The sequence below is a fragment of the Neoarius graeffei genome, chromosome 8 (genome assembly GCF_027579695.1).
Source record: "Neoarius graeffei isolate fNeoGra1 chromosome 8, fNeoGra1.pri, whole genome shotgun sequence".
NCBI lineage: Eukaryota > Metazoa > Chordata > Actinopteri > Siluriformes > Ariidae > Neoarius > Neoarius graeffei.
This window is the reverse complement of record NC_083576.1, coordinates 23593429-23599428: the sequence shown is the minus strand read 5'-3', so window position 1 is coordinate 23599428 and position 6000 is coordinate 23593429.

The following is a 6000-nucleotide window of genomic DNA, read 5'->3' as shown; positions in this document are numbered from 1 at the left end:
TTCATGCCAAATCTTGGCTCGTTTGAAATTTCATGACAGCAACACATCTCAAAGGTGGGACAGGGGCAATAAGAGGCTGGAAAAGTTAAAGGTACAAAAAAGGAACAGCTGGAGGACCAAATTGCAACTCATTAGGTCAATTGGCAATAGGTCATTAACATGACTGGGTATAAAAGGAGCATCTTGGAGTGGCAGCGGCTCTCAGAAGTAAAGATGGGAAGAGGATCACCAATCCCCCTAATTCTGCGCTGACAAATGGTGGAGCAATATCAGAAAGGAGTTTGGCAGTGTAAAATTGCAGAGAGTTTGAACATATCATCTACAGTCCATAATAAAAGATTGGAAGAATCTGTGCGTAAGGTTCAAGGCCTGAAAACCATACTGGGTGCCTGTGATCTTCGGGCCCTTAGATGGCACTGCATCTCACACACAGGCATGCTTCTGTATTGGAAATCACAAAATGGGCTCAGGAATATTTCCAGAGAACGTTATCTGTGAACACAATTCACTGTGCTATCCGCCGTTGCCAGCTAAAACTCGATAGTTCAAAGAAGCCGTATCTAAACATGATCCAGAAGCGCAGACGACATCTCTGGGCCAAGGCTCATTTAAAATGGACTGTGGAAAACTGTTCTGTGGTCAGATGAATCAAAATTTGAAGTTCTTTATGGAAATCAGGGATGCCGTGTCATTCGGACTAAAGAGGAGAAGGATGACCCAAGTTGTTATCAGTGCTCAGTTCAGAAGCCTGCATCTCTGATGGTATGGGGTTGCATTAGTGCGTGTGGCATGGGCAGCTTACACATCTGGAAAGACACCAATGCTGAAAGGTATATCCAGGTTCTAGAGCAACATATGCTCCCATCCAGACGACGTCTCTTTCAGGGAAGACCTTGCATTTTCCAACATGACAATGCCAACCCACATACTGCATCAATTACAGCATCATGGCTGCGTAGAAGAAGGGTCCGGGTACTGAACTGGCCAGCCTGCAGTCCAGATCTTTCACCCATAGAAAACATTTGGCGCATCATGAAACGGAAGATACGACAAAAAAGACAGACAGTTGAGCAACTAGAATCCTACATTAGACAAGAATGGGTTAACATTCCTATCCCTAAACTTGAGCAACTTGTCTCCTCAGTCCCCAGATGTTTACAGACTGTTGTAAAGAGAAAAGGGGATGTCTCACGGTGGTAAACATGGCCTTGTCCCAACTTTTTTGAGATGTGGTTGTAACAGTTCTAAGCAAGGGTGGAGCACAGAGGACGGCAGGACAGAGATCAGGTTTCACAAACTGTTTTTTAAACTTTTCAGTAAACTTTCACTCTCTCAGCCGCACGCGCTCCAGTTGCCTGATTGGGGAGAGAGCCCCTCTGCTCTCACTCTCCCTCCTTAAATAGGGTGCAGTCACTGGGAAGACACACACAAACAGGTTATTGCCGTCAGGTGTAGTGATTCTGCCACTTACCTTCCCTGACTCCGCCCTCCTGTCACAGACTGGCGCTTGACCATGCCCCCGCTGCCACATACCCCCACCACCCGACTCAGATCGGGCGGCCGTCCGGCCCGCAGCCGACTCCCCCCCCCCCCCCCCCCCCCCCCGACGGGAGAGGAAGTCCGCCACAACCATCTGTGCCCCCTGGCCTGTGGACCACCTTAAAATTAAAGGGTTGGAGTGCCAGATACCAACGGGTGATCCGCACGTTGGCATCTTTCATGCGGTGGAGCCACTGGAGGGGCGCGTGGTCCGAACAGAGGGTGAAAGGGCGCCCCAGCAGGTAGTAACGGAGGACCGCCCACTTGATCGCCAGACACTCTTTATGGTGCTGTAGTGCCCCTCACGCACTGACAGCTTCCTGCTGATGTACAGGACGGGGCGGTCCTCCCCTTCCGCCTCCTGGGACAAAACTGCCCCCAGCCCTCTGTCCGACGCATCGGTCTGCAACACAAAGGGGAGAGAAAAGTCAGGGGAGTGTAGAAGCGGCCCCACACACAGTGCAGCCTTTACCTCCGAAAAAGCCCGCTGGCACTGCGCCGTCCACTGGACCGGATCTGGTGCCCCCTTTTTAGTGAGATCAGTCAGCGGGCTGGTGACGTCCGAATAATTAGGGATAAACCTACGGTAATAGCCAGCCAGCCAGCCCCAGGAACTGTCTCGCCCCCTTTTTGGTCTTGGGCCTCGGGCAGGCCGCAATTGCTGCCGTCTTATTAATTTGGGGATGCACCTGCCCGTTGTCCAAGTGGAAGCCCAGATACCGTACTTCCACCTGCCCAATCGCACACTTCTTTGGGTTGGCTGTGAGCCCCGCTCACCTCAGCGACCTAAGGACGGCCCTCAGATGTTCGAGGTGCCGCTGCCAGTCATTACTATAGATGTCATCTAGATAAGCGGCCGCATAAGTGGCATGAGGGCGGAGGACTCTGTCCATCAGCCGCTGAAACGTAGCGGGTGCCCCAAACAGCCCAAACGGAAGTGTGACGAATTGGTGTAAACCAAACGGTGTGGAAAAGGCCTTTTTTTTTTTTTTTTTTCCCTTTCTTTTTTTTCCTCGGGATAGTGGAATCAAGGGGATCTGCCAATATCCCTTCGTCAAATCCAGTGTCGAATAAAAGCGAGCAGTGCCGAGTCGATCTAGCAACTCAATACGAGGCATTGGGTACGTGTCGAATTTAGACACCGCGTTGACTTTTCTGTAGTCCACACAGAACTGGACCGACCTCTCGGCCTTGGGTACCAAGACCACCGGGCTGCTCCAGTCACTGTGGGACTCCTCGACGATGCCCATTTTGAGCATGGTCTCAAGTTCTTCCCGAACCACCTTTTTTTTTTTTTTTTTGTGTGTGTGTGTGTGTGTGTGTTCGGGTAGTCTGTAAGGGCGGCTACGCACTACTACCCCCGGGGGCGTCTCTATGTGGTGCTCTATGAGGTTAGTGCGACCGGGCAGGGGCGAGAACACATCCGAAAACTCGGTCTACAACTGGGCAACCTCTGTGAGCTGGGTCGGGGAGAGGTGGTCTCCACAGGGGACCGGAGGGGTACGTGATATCAATGCCCCTTTTTGGACCTCCGGCCCCAGCTCCGCCTTCTCCAGAACCACCGACACCAATGCCACGGGGACCTCCTTCCTCCAGAGTTTAAGGAGATTGAGGTGGTAAATTTGTAGCGCCCCACCCCTGTCCATTTGCCTCACCTCATAGTCGATGTCCCCGACTCGCTGTGTGACCTCAAAGGGACCTTGCCACTTGGCGATCAATTTAGAGCTCGAAGTGGGCAACAGTACAAGTACTTTATCTCCCTGGGTGAACTCCCTAAGGGGCGTACCCTTGTTGTACAGGCAGGCTTGCCGTTCCGGGGCCTGCCGCAAATTCTCCTGGGTGTGGAGTTTTGCGCGCAGGTCCATAACGTATTGAATTTCGTTCTTGCTTTGTGAAGGTCCCTCCTCCCAATTTTCCCGCAGCACGTCTAGGATGCCACGTGGCTTACGCCCATATAATAATTCGAACGGGGAGAACCCCGTGGAGGCTTAGGGAACCTCTCGCACTGAGAACAAGAAGGGCTCGAGCCACTTATCCCAACTACGTGCGTCCTCACTTACGAATTTTTTAATAATATTTTTGAGGGTGCGGTTGAACCGTTCCACTAAACCGTCCGTTTGTGGGTGATGCACACTGGTGTGGATCGGCTTAATCCCCAATAACCCATACAGTTCGCGTAGTGTCTGTGACATATAAATGTAGTGCCTTGATCAGTCAGAATCTCTTTCGGGATTCTGACTCGGGAGATGACACGGAAGAGTGCCTCTGCAATACTGCATGCTGAGATATTGCGCAGAGGCACTGCTTCCGGGTATCGCATTGCATAGTCCACCAGAACTAATATAAAGCGGTACCCTCGTGCTGACCGATCTAATGGCCCGACGAGATCCATCCCAATTCTCTCAAACGGGGTCTCGATCAATGGAAGAAGGCGCAAAGGTGCTTTTGGAATGGCCGCTGGATTTACTAACTGGCATTCGCGGCACGCCGTACACCACCTACGAACATCGCCGCGAATCCCCGGCCAATAGAATCGGGCCATTATTTGGGCTAGTGTCTTATCCTGCCCTAAGTGTCCAGCCATGGGATTAAAGTGAGCCGCCTGGAATACCAATTCCTGGCGGCTCTTCGGAATCAAAAGCTGCGTGACTCGCTCTTTAGTTTGAGTGTCCTGCGTCACTCAGTATAACCTATCCTTCATAATCGCGAAGTAGGGGAAGGACGGGGTGGCATTCGGCTGGAGCGTTTGACCATCGATTTACTCTCACTTGGTGAAACGCATGTCGCAGAGTCTCGTCTCGCGATTGTTCTAATGGGAAATCCGCGAGGGATTCCCCAATAGAGAGAGGAGGAGCCGACGGCTCTTTACTCTGACGCGGAGATGACGTAGACGGCTCTGTGACAGATGCTCCCGCCAAAGCGACACCGGGACCTCCCCCTGTCAAATGGCAGGACCCACTCTTTTTACTAAGCGTGTCATTAAACCCCAAAATCCCGGCCAATCAGTCCCCAAAATTAAAGAGTGGGTAAGGCGAGGATTAACCGCCACTTTCACTATAAATTTTTCCCCTCTGGAAAAAAATGTGGACTGACACCAAAGGGTAGCTGTGAACATCCCCGTGCACACACAACACCTTCACCCCCGTGCTCTCCCCAATGCCTCGTTTTGCACCAGGCTTTGGTGAATTGAGGTCTGGTTACAACCAGAATCCACCAACGCCTATGTATCCCCTTGGATACTCATTGGTATGTGATATGCTCCGGCCCGATCGAGGGCAGCCTCTGGCACGTCAGGGATCCGAACCACCGCGCCTACTTCCATGGCCGTGCACTGCTGTTGAGGGTGGCCCAGCTCCCCGCAGCGCCAGCAAACCGGCCCGGGCTTTCCCTCTGCACCGGTGATCTGGGGCTCACTCACCTGAGGTGGGGGAGAGACAGACACAGAAGGGAGAAACTGGAGGGCACCGCGGGTGCGACGGGCCGGCTGGGGTGGCGCCGGCCCCCACCTCCACGGTGGGGGAATGGGGCGAGGACGGGACACAGGAGGAGGGGAGAGAAGATGCTATCTGCTGTCTGGCCGCTGGGACAGCTGCCAAATGGTCCTCCACCAGCTTGACTGCCTGATCCAGCGACGCCGGGCGGTGGCACTGGACCCACTCCGCGGTTCCTGCGGGCAAGCGCACGACGAACTGCTCCAGCACCACCTGATCGATCTCCTCGGCGTCGCGGTTGTTGGCCCTCAGCCACCGCCAGCAGGCGTCCCGGAGTTGCTGGCCAAACGCGAACGGCCGGCCGACTTCCTCCAAGCGCAACGCGCGGAAGCGCTGGCGCTGCTGTTCTGGGGTGCGCCCCACGCACTGGAGGACAGCCCGGCGGAGGTCCGCGTAGGCCGGTCGGCAGGGAGCTGTAGCGCGGCCAGCTGTGCCTCTCCCGTTAGCAGGGGGAGGAGGCGCGCCGCGCACTGCTCCGTCGGCCACCCCGAGGCTTCGGTGACTTGCTCGAAGAGCGTGATGAATGCCTCGGGGTCGTCCTGCGGGCCCATCTTGGTGACGATGAGGGGAGACGGGCCCGCGGTAGGAGCGCTGGTGGACCCCGCCGACGCGAGGAGGTGCCGGAACGCCTCTCGATCTTCTTGTTGGGCCAATAGCAGGGCCTCGATCTGCTGTTCCTGCTCCTTTCGGAGGGTGAGTAGCGCCTGGTGCTGGCTCTGCTGGGCCGTGGTGAGGGCATGGACTAGTTCAGCGAATGGGGAGGACTCCATGGGGCTGTTAGGCTGCTGTGCTCCACGCTCCCGGGTTTCGGCACCACTGTAACCGTTCTAAGCAAGGGTGGAGCACAGAGGACGGCAGGACAGAGATCAGGTTTCACAAACTCTTACTTTTCAGTAAACTTTCACTCTCTCAGCCACACACGCACGCACACACTCCAATCGTCTGATTGGGGAGAGAGCCCCTCCGCTCT